Genomic DNA, 16,168 nt, shown 5'->3' with positions numbered 1-16,168 from the left:
TGAACATTATGACACTGGAATCCCGGGGAAGATGCAAAATATTAGTGCAGCTTGTAGAAGATAAAAGAAAAGCATGAATACAAATTATTTTTTGATAAAACTCAAAGAATGAAAGTATCATGGTCGGTCGGGGAAGACAACATATGTGGCTGACAAGAAGACAAATCTATGTGCAGCACAGTGCTGCTTCTCCTTTTAATCTTTTATAAACTTAGCAGAGCGTTTTGCAGGGAGGATAAAAGCCACTGACCTGTGGAACCATCCCAGCAGCAGCATTCCCCCACGCTCGGCAGGGCTTTACTGCCTTTCTATCAGCTGGAGTACTGGGGAACAGGGCCAGCAGCTGCCTGCGCCAGGATAGGGGCATCTATGCAAGAACAGAAACGTGTCCCATACTCTGTACTTATATCAGAGTTGTTGCCATTTAAGGGAGAAAGATGTCATGGCTTTTATTGCTCACTGCATGCATTTTGCCCATATGTAAAGTAAATATACCCTTTATCAGGGGGATCCAGGTTCAGCAGCACAGACCAAGATCTTACCTTGAGAATTACCTGAAGTGGCAAACTGCTGCTTTAAAGCCCAGTCCCTATGCCTTCACACTTCTTTCTGCCCAGCCTGACCACACACAGTAAATTAAAATGGCTATCAACTGAATGAGAAGCCCACATAATTCTCTGTCTGTGGCAAAGATGAAGGACCAGACAGATCATGCAAAATTTATAGCCTCTCTCATGCTAACCTTAAAGCCTCTCACTTTGTGCAGTGAGGTTGTCCTCCCTGTTTTTTAAACCTACTAACCACTTGCAAGTTAATTTGGCGAAGGATAAAAAAGCCCAACAAAAAATACCTAGGAGCCAGACCTCTACCCAAGCACAAAATGCCCCTCTAACCAGGTTCATGAGGCTCTTGACAATGAGTAAAATGAAAGGTCAAAGTTGCTGCCCTATCATTCATATCTAGGATGTATACATGCAAGTTGTATTTCACACTAGTATCGGCTCTAATAGGTGATTTATACAAAAGTAACTAAGAAAGAATAAAACACTACCATAACTAATACAGGAGGGGAAAAAAATCAATACATGACTTATGAGACATTCAAAATCTCCTTAGAAAAGGACGAAAGGGTCAAAATGCGAGCTGGAAAGCAATGCTAAAATAAGCAAGAAACTGGCTAGTTTGAGTATTCATATATTCTTAAGTTTAAGAGTATTCTGCAAAATGAATATGACTCAAACTATCTTCCTAGCAATGGCACTGACAGTAAGTGACAGTAGTGTTTTGCTTTCCTGAAGCTCAAAGTTGCCGCCAGATTTTAATTCTTCTACTAAATCCAAAAACTCACAAAGCCAGAAAATGCAGCCACTTAACTTATGGATTCACCACATAGGTATTTCAACATATCAGCGTTATTCCATTCCTGCTCTAAAAACCTTCATCAGAAGTCAAGAGCCGACTACCAGACACCTGTAGTTGTTTGCAGCCATCTGTATCTGCTTCCCATTTCACAGGGGATCTCTGGTAGCGTTTAACAGAAATATCTAAGGTAAACATCACCGGAATGTTTTTGGAGGGCAACCTTTGAACAGTAAAAGAAGAAAAGAGCTCACTTTCTTCAGTTACCAACTCCAGAAGATTACAAGGTGCCAGCACATGGTGTAATCAGTCTGTATTTTCTTGATTTAAATCACCAGGTGAAAAGCCTGAAAACAGCCATTGAGCTTTTCATTCCTCATTTTTTTAATTGAAACAGAAGACTGCTTCCCAACCCCCTATATCGAGAGGTTAAAAAAAATATTAATAGAAGTTTCTCAAAGAAATTAATGTCTTCAGCTGCTCACTTCCCTAGAAAAAGTCACTTATTTGCTTACCCATACCATGTGAACCACTACATCATTCTAATCAATGCAGCATATTGCTTATCATGCAACGTCACTAAATATTTTGGTTTATTATTAATACTATAAATAATTGCAAATTTAGAGCTTATTTATTGAAATTTTGTAGGTTAATTATTTAAATTTGCAAACTCATTATAATGAGTTTCTTCTGCAACTTTAAAAGATGGTTTAGAAAAAAAGCCCAAGCTGCCTCTTTTCTACTGGCTCAAACCAAGAATACAAGGTCTTACAAATGTAATTAATAGGGCTTTAAAAAAAAACACACTTGCACTTCAGAAAGGGCATAAAACAGAAATCCAAGTGTCCTCTTTGTTTGCAGACCGACAATTTAACAAAAACTTCTGAGCTTAAAATCACAGGAGAGAGCTGAAACTTGTAAGCGATAAGAGAACAATGAGTAATTGCAATTAATTGCAGAGAAGAGTAAAGCTGGCACTGCGGTCCCTGCAGGCATGAGGAGCAAAGCAGAATTCAGCAGGAGCTCCAGCCATGGAGCACAGAGACCAAAGCAAACATATACCAAACAGCACACGTGAAGGTCGCCAGATAACAGTGTGAATGACAAAACACTGCTGGAGACCTTCCCCACCACTCCCCAAGCACCATTTGGCTTGCCACCATTTGTAAGTCTTACTTGTGATGGTACAAATACCTATTTCTTTAAATTTTGGCACCAGCCACCTTCCCCACTGGACCAAATCTCTCAGATATGAGACCACAGATGCTCTTCAAAAAACAGCAATAAACATGTACATAGAAGGGTAGCTCATGGTTCCCCAGAGACCGAGCTGACTCCACCATCTCTTTGCAGACCTCACTTTTGAAGTATGTAATAGAAACACATACTCCTTTTGCCTCTTTCCTCAAGCAAATCCAGCACCGCTCCAGTGAACATCAAGTGAAACCTTGCATGTGCTGCCTCTGCTCCCCTGCTGGCATGTACGTCTCCCTGCTGAAATCCCCTCTCCCAGTACTAGCATTCTGGGATGGCAGCGCAGTGAGGTGGCTCTTTAAGCAGATGCTTTAGGGCTGATATTTGCACAGGGACTGCAGAAACGAGATTAGGCAGGTTAGTGCTGGTCCATGAAATTATGATCCATGAAGTGATGTCCCTAATTTGTTATTTGGGATAATAATTAATTATACTATCTATTACATTACATTTAACAACATACTTGTGTATTTATACATACACACACCTTTACTGTGTTATAATATTTTAATAAATACATTATTCTATACTTCGATAGCTCCTAATAACTAGAACCACAGATGTAGAATGGAAAAATACTATTATAGTGCTAGAATTCTTTCTGTGCTTATATCTTTGTTGAAGGAAAAAAGAAAAAAAAAAGGCAGGATTCTTTGTAGAGTGAGGGTTATTTGTTCGTTTGTAAGAGAGGATTGAAGGAAATTAAACTGATTCACTAAATGACAAAAAGAAAGCCAAGTCAAAGAGTTTCCTAGGTTGTTTCCCCTATTATTCCCCTATTATTTTCCTTCTGTTTCATTGTGGATAAAGCAACTTCACAGTCTGAAAATGCTGAATTTACAATTATGAACCCAGTATTGTATCCTAAATGATACAGCATTGCCAAGCTGGAGTGAATATTTTTAAAAAGCCTTGTCAACAGAGTTTTTTGTTTGTTTTCTTTACTTCTTTGCCCACTAGAAAACAGGGCTGAGATTTGGAGTTTAAGAAATATTTTTTTCTTTAGGAATCAAGTCCAATTTCCTTCAAATTCAGTTAAGGTTTTCTAAAGTTTTAAAAAAACTCCTATTTTAAAATGAAGTTTTTCAGTAAATCCTAAATGTCTCAGTTTAGGTATTTAGAACATCAATTGTCTTTCAAAAACAATAATATTCATATTTTGCCCAACTCATTCTGAAGCTTGAGGTCTTTTGACAGGACAAGAAGACACAGCCTCAAGCTGTGCCAGGGTGGACACCAAGATGCATTTCTTCACTCAGAGGGTGGTCAAGCATTGGAATGGGCTGTCCAGAGAGGTGGTGGAGTCACCATCCCTGGAGATGTTCAAGAAATAACTGGATGTGACAGTGTAATGTTTGGCCAAAGGCTGGACTCAATGATCTTGGAGGTCTTTTCCAACCTTAATGATTCTGTGATTCTACAGCCCAAGTAAAGCAAATGCATTAGATGAAGAGTAAAGTGAATTATGGGAGGCAGCTATAAGGACCATAAGACATCTACTTGACAGTGTCTAACCAAAAAAAGCAAATCACGCCACAGCTTTATCCAATGCTAGACAAACACACACAATATTGCACCCAAAACATTACTTAAATTATTATTATTCATGAGATAAGAACTAACAGGTTAGAGAATGGAAAACTGAAGCTGACTTAATGGGTAGTTAGGCAACATTTTTTCTTTTTGTTTAGAAACAAAGGCTTGATTTGCCACACAACAGTTCTGCTCTGCAGACTGAGTGATTCATTTCCTCACAAACCTTTCTGGTGCAGTAAGTATTGTATCATCAGTATGCTGCACATGGGCTATAGCCATGCAGATCTAGACACAGATCTACAGTATAAAAATACTCAGAATTTATGGAACATATCTTTCTATATCTAGAAAAATTACTAAATTATGCTCATTATTGTAGATCTGCAACTGAAGTAGGGTCAAGCTTAAGAATGGCACCTTCCAACAGCTACGTAACATGAAAAGACTTAACAGTGCTACTAATGTGGGGAAGTTACATTAGCAATTTGCATGTAGTAAAAGTAATGAATGGAAATTTGTAAAAGCTACACAATAATCATAATCATAATCAACAGCAGAGCCCATGATACCATCTGTAAAGAACTGATGGCATATACATAATAAAGAATCATTGCTTAGGCTTTTGTGTATTTACTGCAGGACACTTGGAACTCTGTCTAGCATTACAGAATACTGCTATGCTTGCCACAGGCAATAAATTTCTGCAAAAAGAAATGTGCATGACAAATTTGATATGCAACTCAGTTGTGTCCCTGGGCAAAATTGAGTGAATCTGATCCCTGGGAGAAGTCGGACTGGATACCTATGGTCAATTGTGCTCTGTGCCACAAAAGTGAGTAGCAATACTAAAGAGTGTAAACTTCAGAGAGCCAAAGGTTCCCTAAGAAAATGGCCAGTGAGACTGGCTGGACACAGGGACAAAAAAACCTTGAAAGGAAGAGTCAACACTGCAGAGCACCCTATAGGCAAGGAGGATGTTTTTGTCCCATGTGGCAGAAGTAAAGCCACATATGAAATTATATCAAAAATGTAGACACCAATTTTTAGTGTCTAATTTAAAATACCTATGCTTGCTTTTTTCAGACTACTTAATTCTATGTAGTATTGACACCTTTAAAACACAACTGTTGACTGCAGTCAGTTGTAATGTTCAGCAATTCTATTAATTGGATTTAATTAAAATTATTAAAATTAATTAAAACTCCTAATTGAGGCATACACAAAATGAAAAACATGGAGTTTAGGACCCCATGTGAACAGGTTATTTCAAGAGATGCAGAGGTACACAGAAAATTCATGGAGAAGGAATATCACCTAGCAGTAACTGGAGTTTCTTCAAGATATAGTGTTTTATATGCACATTCACATACTCAGTGTACATATCATAGAATCACAGAATGGCTTGCATTGGAAGGGACCTTAAAGATCATCTAGTTCCAACTCCCCCTGCCATGGGCAGGGACACCTTCCACTTGACCAGGTTGCTCAAAGCCTCATCCAAACTGGCCCTGAACACTTACAGAAATGGAGCATCCACAACTTCCCTGGGAAACCTGCTCCAGTGCCTCACCACTCTCACAGTAAAGAATTATTTCTAATATCTAATCTAAACCTAGTGTACTCTTTCAGTTTGAAGCCATTACCATTGCCCTACCACTACATGCCCTTGTAAAAAGTTTCTCTCCATCTTTCTTTAGGTCCCCCTGAAGCTGTCTCTTCTCCAGGTTAAACAATCCCAATTCTCTCAGCCTTTTCTTGTGTGAGAGGTGCTCCATCTCTCTAATAAACTTGGTGGCCCTCCTCTAACAGGTCGATGTCATTCCTGTGCTGGAGACCCCAGAGCTGGATGCAGCATTCCAGGTGGGGTCTCACCATAACAGAGTAGAGGGGCAGAATCACCTTTCTTTACCTGCAGGCCAATTTTCTTCTGATGCAGCCTAGGATACAATTGGCTTCCTGGGCTACAAGTGCACATTGCTGGGTCATGTCCAGCCTCTCATCCACCAGCACCCCCAAGTCCTTCTCAGCAGGGCTGCTCTTGATCTGTTCATCCCCCAGCCTTGACTGTTACCATGGGTTGCACTGACCCAGGTGCACAACCTTGCATGTGTTCTTGTTAAAGTTCATGAGATTTCCATGGACCACTTCTCAGGCATGACCAGGTCCCTCTGGATGGCATCACATCCTTCATAAGTGTCAACCACACCACTCAGCTTGGTGTCATCTGCAAATTTTCTAAGACTGCATTCAGCCCTACTATCTGTGTCATTAATACAGATATTAAATAGCACTGCTCTCAGTACAGACCCCTGAGGGACACCTCTTGCCACTGATGTCCATCAGGGCTCCAAGCTGTTGAGCACTACCTTCTGGATGAGACCATCCAATCAATTCCTTATCCACCTAACAGTCCATTCATCAAATCCATCTCTCAGAAGGATGTTGTGGGGGACCACGTCAAAGGCTTTACAGAAGTCCATATATATAAACAAACCCTTCAGTAAAAAAACCCCTTTGACTCTGGCATTGAAGGTTGCAGGAGACCAGAGGAATGATTGACTGTCTCAAAACAACCAGGTGGGTTTTTCTTTCTTTTTCTTCTCCTAACTTCTTCTTGGAACATATTATAAGCCGGACTAAAAAATTCCAGTCAATGCCTTAGTAAGTACCTTGTTGTGTCTAAATAAGTTAAAGCTGTCTAAGTCAAAGTTTGCTAAATTAAAGTTTGTGAAGTGCCTTGCTTTATCTAGATGTTGTTTTAAAATTTGCCAAGTACCTTATTCCACCTTAATGTTCTAAAGTTAGCAAGTAAAAGTTTGTTATTGAGCCTCCTGAGAATTTTGTTGTTTCTCCTGTGCACTGCCCAGAGTGAATCAAATTATCTTCCCCTACAACCACAAGCGGGCCGGGGCATTACAAAGGTGATTGTAAACCAATTTTACAAATATTTACAATATTTTACAAATATTTACAAATAAATACACTGCAGATAAAATGAGGCAAAATGTGGTCTAGTAGCTAATGCCGCTGTCACCCTTCTGTTTGACAAACAAAGACATTCGGTGTCTTGTCAGAGTCACAAATGGGTCTTCGTCTTCTCTTTCACTCTGACAATGTAGAAAACACCTGGGCTGAGAAAAAATTACTTCGATGACCCTTCTGGCTTACAGCCCATCTGCCTCTTACTGATGAAGTCTCTGTTTGGAAAAGCTCCCGAAGAATACCAGGAGCAGTGAATTTTAAGGCAGCAGGAATCCAACCCTTAACTGCTAGAAAGGGTGTTCCCGCAGGCAGGTGTACGAGGGGATGTAACTCTGGACCAAATGGAGTACTCGCTCCACCTCTGAAGAAACGTTTGGTGCTCCGAAGCTTAACGACTTTTTTTTTCTGGCATCTTATCCAAGGAAACACAATCACCCTAAGCACGCAGTTCATCAGATATCAGGTGTTGGTATCCGGCTACCAGATCGCAGTAACTTGTGACAGTGTTCAGCAGGCTGTGTGGGTGGATGAAAGATTAATCTACTTGGCAGAAAAAACATAGCAGGCTCCCTAGTACCACCCACCCTTGCACTGTCAACAGAGGATGCTGGAACAGGGTGGTTGGGAAGAACATCAAAACCCACATGTATGAGCTGAGGGTGCCTGTCCTTCCTCCAAACACAAGCAGCAGATGAAGCAATAACTGCCAAGGATTTGAGACTGAGAGCGGTATGGCACCGTTCATCATTGTAGCCCCCAGATGGGCCAGCGTAGGCTACTGCAAAAGCTTGGAACAGGATTCAGAAAGACAAGAAAAATCAGCCTAATTTTTTTTCTTAGCAACTTACGTACTCTGACAACTCCATAAAGTCTGAATACAACATTTCTTTTCAAGAAAAGCATACAAAAGGACCTTATTATGAAAGTGTTTTATTTGCTGCTAGAAGCAGAAAGGGGACAGCCCTTATCTTTTGATCTTTTTCCCATAAGAGGTAGCTGCTTTTCATGTTGTTTACAAAGGTTGGGGAAGCACTAACCCTTCATACTGGGCTAGGTGGGAAATAAGACCTGACTTTATGAACATTTTTGTAGGTTTTGGCTGGGGTAGTGTTAATTTTTGTTATAATAACTGGTATGGGACTCTGTTTCGGATTTGTGCTGAACACAGAGTTGATGACACAGGGAGTTTTTTGAACTGATTGCTGGGCATCACTTACAGAGAGTAAAGGCCTTTTCTGCTCCTCACCCCACCCCACCAGTGAGGAGCACAGGGAGTTAGGAGGGGACACAGCCAGGACAGTTGACCCTAACTGCCCAAAGTGATATTCCATACCATATGGCATCATGCTCAGCATACAGAGCTGGGGGAAGAAAGACCCAAGGAGGAATGTTTGAAGTGATGGTGTTTGTCTTCCCAAGTCACTGCTACACATGATGGGGCCCTGCTTTCCTGGAGATGGCTGAACAGTTACCTGTCCACGGGAAGCATTGAATTAATTCCTTGTTTTGTTTTTGCGCACCTTTACCTATTACACTGTCTTTATCTGAACCTATGAGTTTTCTCACTTTTCTCATTTCTTCCCCATCTCACTGGGAGGGAGTGAGCAAGAGGTGGGGTGGGGCTGAGCTGACAGCTGGAGTTAAATCACAACCACAACACCGTTACCTACTGAAGCAAAAAATCCAAATATTTTTAAAAGTCAGAATTGCAATAGAGAGCATTAATTAGTTTTTGTTGCCAGTAGCTTTTCTTTTGAGTGCATGAAAACAGTTTTAATTAAAGCCTCCTTCTGCCTCAATTTCTCCAGATATCTTCCTGTTTCTGCAAAAGATGCCACAGATGCCAGAGACCACAGCTTCCTTCAGTACACATCTGTGATTCACACTGAGGACAGATCCATTCTGTGCACTCAGTAAAGCTTGCCTTACATGAGCAGAAGAAAATTCATTAATATTGTTATATCAATATTCAATTAAAATAAATACATGCAAAAAGGCTAAATCTTTACAAGGCAACTTCAGTTCTGGCACTTCCTTTCTTTCACTTGCAAACTTGTCAATCTCCTTTGTAAAAAAAAATAAATTGAAAAATGCTTTTTTACATTTTTTATTTTGCTCACCCTCCCAAGAGCAGTATGGTACAGAATAGTCTCTACATCCCCAGTGCGGATCTCTAGTACCTGATTGCAGTCACAGATGGTCAATCTCCACTTTAAAAGACCAAGAAATCACTTATGATGTGTCTCCAAAAGCACAAAATGCTAAGACACAATCGGGGGCTCTCAGCTAAGATTTAGAAGACCATGTAATCTTGAGAGAGTAGACTCTGCCATTTTCTTCCAGTCTTTAATTACTTCCCATAGTCTCCAACATAACTTTCCCAGTCGTGCAATTTCATCTCCATCAGCTCTTTGGCATCTTCTCCTTACTTTCACAATTCAACTTTGCACTTGTCACAGCTTCTTCTATACTTGGAGTCTCTGCCAGCAACCTGACTTTCCATCTACTAGCTTACTCTATATCCTACTCTTTACCAAGTCCCAGTCATCTGTCCCAAAGTCTTAGCTCTCCTTCACATTTGTCATTTCCCATGTTCAGGTACTATTCTACTAGCCCAGTTTTTTGTGAAATCTTTACCCTTGTTCTGCAATCCTTTTCTTTCCTATGTCAGTTGGCTTTCAGGCTTCTCCTAAGATCACATGGCCCTTTGAGCCCTCACACTGTCTGCCCAAGCACCAACAGAGGAATCACTATGAAAGGACAGAGGAATGGATATCAGAGTTAGTCCGAATCAAGAGATTTCAGCAAAAGCTCTGAACTGCTCCACTCACACACCTGCTCCCTTTGGAGACATTGCATTCAGGCAATCCTGCCAGACAAAGCATGTGTGAGGGGACAAGGTACAATCTGGTTAACACCAGGGAGCATAGATGTTGAGGATTCAGAAAGCTAGAAGAGAGTTCAAAGAGTAATCTGTTCCACCGCGTTGCTCCAGAAAGAATTCAACTGTATTTATGTTGTTCCTGACTAACATTCAAACAGCTTTTAATGATGCTAAAATCATGAAAATCCAAATTCAGGAATCTATTCTATTGCTTCAATTTCATTAATGCTGAACCCATTACATATCATCTGGTTGACCACAGGTATGGACAACATTGCTTCACAACAGCTTTGTGACATTAGAAAGTTATCGTGTCTTGTTCATCCTGACACTCTTCATTCATTTGAGCTGAAACAACTTCAGACATTTCAATATTCCTTCATAGGTCATATTTTCTAAATCTTTTAAATATTTTCATTCTTCTCCTCTATATACTCTCCAATTCATATACATCTTTCTTGAAGTGTGCAGCTCGATCGGGCATGGGGTTACAGCTGAGGAGGATTTCTCACGCCTTCCATGGTGTCATCCTATCTATATATCACAATACAACATTTGTCTTTACTGCAGCAACTCCTCAAGTAATCTACCATAAAGCACAGCTCTTCCAAAGAATTACCACCCAATCCCTTCCTTATACAGTTGATAACTACAGTATCTTTGTCCTGTCGAACAACTTAACTTTAATTCTGTCTCCATTACAGTCACAGTCCCTCTCCGACTGGTGCTGCAGATGTAGCAAGGACTACTGAGGTCACTGTTAAAAATGCACTGTAGTACTGGGCATTGAATGAACACTGAAAAAATATTTGCTAAAGTTTTCACAGGTGAATGGATGAAAACTACAAAATTTGGAAGACATAAGACAGAAAATTTGGGCAGGTTTTCATGAAAACATTAAAAATGCAGATCTTTGACAAAAGGACAGTGCCTCAGCAGGACCTAGAACCCAGCTAAAAACCAGAATGACAATACCATGTTTCTGAAATATCTTAGGAATTTTTTTTCTTTAACAAGGAAAATCAACTAGTCTAATTCTCAATTAATTAATTAAAAGAAAAATTAGCCTGAGTCATAAAGACAGGTGATGAACTATAGATTATATGGCTAAAATTTGCCAAAGTTATGAGAAACAGAAAAAAGGTTCTACAGCAGGAAAAATAGTTCAATTTTGTTGGCAGATGATGCCACTCAACCTAACTATCTCATGTGTGCTCCAACAGACACCCATAGATACCGCAGATTCACAGGGCTTTCTGTCACTATTTTTATCTTCTAATCCAAACTGTTCCACAGATCACCATAATTGTACTTTTTTTCTTTCTGCTAAAGAGTTTCAAAGGGGCTTTCTTAAAGGCTACAGAGAAAGAGAGCATGTTACTTTGAAGAAAATCAACTTTCTTTGAAGAACAACATGAAAGTCAGAATCTTGTATGGTTCATTTCACTTTAATTCTTTCCATCACACTCCCTCCACATTTCAACTTAACAATAAACATAATCTTTCATGTGCAGCATCCTCCTACAGAAACCTCACCACAAATCCCTAGGCTGAGCTGCTTTATGAAGCTGCCCAGGTCTGAAGGCTGATTTTCAAAACATGCTGAGTAATGAAAGAGATGGTCAAGCAGGTCAGCAGCGTGCACAGCATTTTGCACTCCCAAACACTGAATTATGAGGAAAGCTTTTACTTATTTGGATAATTTTCACACTGTTTTTCTTAAGGCAATAATGGTGAAGAAAATAAAACTTCCACACGTGTTATAATTAAAACTATAAGCTTAACCATTTGGAAGCATCTTTGGGATGTGAAGCAATTGACTTAACTGATTTGACTGTATGTGTTGGTGATCACAAATAAAGGTAGTTAGCAGAAAAGTCATTAACTACCCTTACTGAACTACATCACTCAGTCCCATGAACTAAAATCAGCTGCATATGATGGTATTTTCTTAAACAGCCTTATTAGAGGCACAAAACTTTCATTCCTGTAATTTGGCACACAACATGCATATACAAAAGAGAAACTGAACTATGTTTAAAAAAGTATTGATGTACTTCATGCTTTTTTAGTAGCATCTGAATAATCTTCACTCAATGTGTGGCACAACAGCAGCATAAGCCCCTTGCCCAGGATAATAAGCATCAAGATCTTTACATTTTTCTTCCCACTAAATTTAATTACCAAATCACTGGGATTTAGCCCATGTGATACATTGGCTCTTGACCAGTATTAATTAAAAATTATTTGCTACAAGTCAGTTATATTTCTTCATAAGGCTTCACCATTTTAACCCTAATGCTGAATGTAAAGCAATGGCAGATGCTGCATGCTTCTACAAAAAATATTTTACCTCTTAAAGAGAGAAAGCCTATGATATGCAATGCATAGAATCAAAAGGAATGAAAGTCCCTTCAGGAAGTAATGAGAAACAATAAGTGTAAGATCTACACAACAACTCACTGTTTCCTAAAGACAGAAATCATGGAGTCTCCACGGAAATAAACACAATTTTATCCATCAATAATTGATTTAAATAATAGATAAAAAATAGAATTTGGTCCCTCCAGTGGAAGCACTAATGTAATTAAAGTTAACCCTGTAACTTCAGGTTGCCTTCTATCACATTATTCAACACCAATTGATTCCACTTTAACGTGCACTTTATACAGCTTTATTCTTTTTCAAATTCATCGGAACAATGACAATATGCAGATGTTTAGAGCATCTCACCATTTACATCATGCTGATGGAGCTATTGTGTAACTACAATGCCCTAAGTCTGTTGACTCCAAAGAAATTGACTGAACTTTTTTAACATGAAATTAGTAGGCTTATCCATTTTTGCTACAACTCTCTTATTTAGACCTTTATGGAATAAAGACTGTGCACTGATCTTGTGGGAGGGGAGAAAAAATCCCTCAACAATCAGAATTGGTGCTTTTCAAACACGAATAATTCAGAATATAAAAGAAAAAGGTATTCTCTTGGTTTGTGAGGAAAAAAGTCAAAACATAGTCATTCAAGCTTACACTGCCTATATAAAAATTCTGTTTATGTTAGACTTCATTGTAAAACAACAACCAAACATATTCATATTCACAAACTTATCATCACATTTCAGTCAACACTTATTATGCCATGTGTTTCTTATTTAAAAAGAGCTTACCTGACACATCTATAGTACGAATATTGAAATAACCCTAAACTACATTACTCACACAAAGACATCCATTTTCATGACAGAGATACCTGGCAAAACAATAATCAGAGTGACTAAGAGCCGAAGCAGAAGAAACTACAAAAGTTATTCTTACTGCTGTAATCAGATGTGTGAAACCAAAAAGGGTTGCATTTTAGTACCTGCATTTAAAGTGAAATCTTACGGCCAAACAGTACTTTTTAATAGTAAATAAATTTTGTTTCAGTATTCGGGAACTGTATGTTAAAAAAAATATTTTACTGAATGCATTTGCAGTTCACAACTGCTACTACCTGCATAATCTCACAAGAAAACTGACGAAAATAAGATCTATAAAGAACAAACTTGGAGGGGAAGAAGGAAGGAAGTTAACATTTTAGCACAGGACCCAGCAAGTCAATCATGCTTCAAAACAACTGTGTTTGCTACCAGTGCACTTCTAAAAACCCCATTATATGGCATATAGGAAAAAAATAATAATTGCTCTTAAGTCTCAAGGAATTCTCTCTAAAATGTAGGGTTGCCCAAATGGATATTACAACAGGATGCGCTGAGACACATTCTCTTATTGGAGAAGAAAGACCCAATACCAATCAGCAGCAATCTCTCTACTACGTGCCATATTTATTAAAAAATATTTCAAGGTAGTTCTTGTAATTATCATCCAACTAGAACATAAGTAAATATACAAATCACTTTCATATAAAGTTTTAATACACCTTATAGTGTTAAATTCAAGCTCATTGTTGCAATGAAATATTCAACCACAAACACAAACTGTAATCTGATAGCAGCCAAGGAAGAGTTGAATTTGCCCATTAGATGAATTTCTGACCTGGATTCAAACCACCTAAAAGAAGTTATGTACAGAACTGCTAACTACTCCCTATATTAAAATACATCAATGGTTTTGTTAAAGAAACTCACAATAATATTTATGCCCGCTGATTAATGTTTTGGTATAGTTAGAAGACTTAATTGTCTATGCAAGGTGCAATTAAAGTTATTTCGGATGGTAATTTCTTGAGTGTGCATTACTAAATACCAAATAAAACTCAGTTCTGACTAATTTTTCATCTTTACTCTGTTAAAACATAGAACCTGCTACATGTTACTGCTATCGGCTAGCTTATATAGCTCAGAGTCTTAAGTTGCTATACACTGTTTAAGGTATGTACAGAAAATCTGTTTGGGAATATAACAAATTAGATTATCTATGTATCTATTACCGACAGAATATCTGTTATTGGGCCTGTGGTTGTAAATTACTCTTCTCTTTCTCCATGGCCCCATCCCCCAGCAGCAGATCGTTTTCAGTGCCATTATTGTCACGCATATTAAATTTTCAGGATGCAGAGTTGTGGTTTCCAAGTCTCTACTTACCCCTTGAACTGTCTTTTTACAGGGCATTTTTACACTTAAAATGACAGAGCAGAGGCATAGTAATGTTTTACGTACTACAGCTAAAGAGAACCAGATCTGTAACTGACTTGCGGCAATCCCAGCAAAATTAATTAAAAAAAACCAAACCAAACCAAACCAAAAAAACCCAAAAACAAACAAACAAACAAAACCTCAAACCGTCGTTCATTAAAAATGTCTCCATGAAATAGAAAAGATGCGTGTTACACATATTTCTGTCCCTGAAATAGACGTTTTCTAACTGACGAGATCATGCAAGAAAACGATTTCCCATGTGAAAGGGTATTACCTCTAGTTTACCGGCTCCAGCTGCTGGGAAAGAGTAAGGAAGAGGGACGCGGCCCCGCTGCCTGCCAGCCGCGGAACGCAGCCGGCTCGTTACAGCAGCGCGGCGGCACTTGTGTGACAAATGGCTTACGGGAGCTCGAACAAAGCGATGCTGCTCTGGAGAAGCATCGCCGTGAACAAAGTCATCTCTCTGACAGCTCCTGCTTTTCAGCGAAGCTGAAACAATACAGGACTCCCTGGGAAAACGCGAACAAAGGGAAAGCAGAAGGAATTGGAGAGAACCAGCCCAGCCATTGAATTCCGCGGCAGCAACGAAGTGACACCTTCCGAAAATTACCCGCACGCCTCCTTGCACCTTCCACCGAACAAAGGCAGCCCAACAGCGGCAGGGAACTACTCACGGGGGGTTTTTCTGGCCGTCCTCCTGGCACAGCCTCCTGCCCCTCGCCTGCTCGCCTCTTGCATCGCCGAGCGACAGGGAACAAGCAGCACAAAGCGGCAGGGACACTCCCGCACGGCCCCGCACAGCAGCGGGCGACCCCGCACGGCGAGCGCTCCCGAGGTGCGGCCCGGGCAAAGCGCAGCCGCCGACGCCGGAGCGGCGAGGTCGGGATGCGGAGCCTCGAGGGGGACGCGGAGCCTCGTGGGGGGATGCGGAGCCCCGCGCTGCGGCGAGGCTCCCTCCCGCTATCGGCACCGCAGCGGCCCTTGCGCGGGGGGGAAGGGGTGGGGCGGCAGGGTCCTTCCTACCTGTGCTCCCTCTCCCTGCTGCCAGAAGGGAAGAGCCGGTGGCTGCTGCGGGCGCCGGTGCCGCCGCCCAGCCCGTCGGATGCCGCCCCCGCGGCGGCCGCCCCATGGCAGCGCGGCCGCCGCCGCTCACCGGCGCCCCGCAGCGCCGCGCCCCTGCCGCTCCCGCATCCCTGCCCTCCAACTGGCAGCGTTCGGCTTCTCTTGTTGGGAAGGAAGGGGTAAGGCTGGATTTACCTGGATTCACCGAGACCCAGCACCGTTGCACTGCCCGAAGAGGAGAGTAGCTCCGGAGGAGAGGAAATCCACAGCTCCGGCTGCATCCCGGCTCTGAAACCCCATTTGTTTTCTTCTCACAGCAAGACTGAAGTCTGAATCCAGTGTCTGGCTATTGCTATAGCTACACAAATACTTATCCCCTTCCTTTCCTAAAAAATAGGAGGAACTACAAGAAATAAAACAAAAATCAGCTGCTCCCCAACACAGCAGTA

The 16,168-nt window shown here is 40.6% G+C and overlaps 1 protein-coding gene across 15 annotated transcripts in view; it reads right to left on the bottom strand.

The window, feature by feature from the left end:
- CRACD (capping protein inhibiting regulator of actin dynamics) overlaps positions 1-16,168 on the bottom strand; it is a 125,019-nt gene extending 108,851 nt beyond the window's left edge. For 3 of the 15 annotated variants that reach the window (XM_051790278.1, XM_051790279.1, XM_051790283.1), the window contains exon 1: positions 15,332-15,641. The gene's annotated coding sequence lies outside the window, so the exon portion shown is untranslated. The other 12 variants (XM_051790266.1, XM_051790276.1, XM_051790284.1 and 9 more) reach the window with 10 other exon arrangements.

This window comes from Manacus candei, unplaced genomic scaffold (genome assembly GCF_025592945.1).
Source record: "Manacus candei isolate 608988 ecotype Guabito, Panama unplaced genomic scaffold, ASM2559294v1 h1tg000028l, whole genome shotgun sequence".
In the NCBI taxonomy this organism is placed as follows: Eukaryota; Metazoa; Chordata; class Aves; order Passeriformes; family Pipridae; genus Manacus; species Manacus candei.
This window is presented reverse-complemented; position numbering and strand designations above follow the sequence as displayed.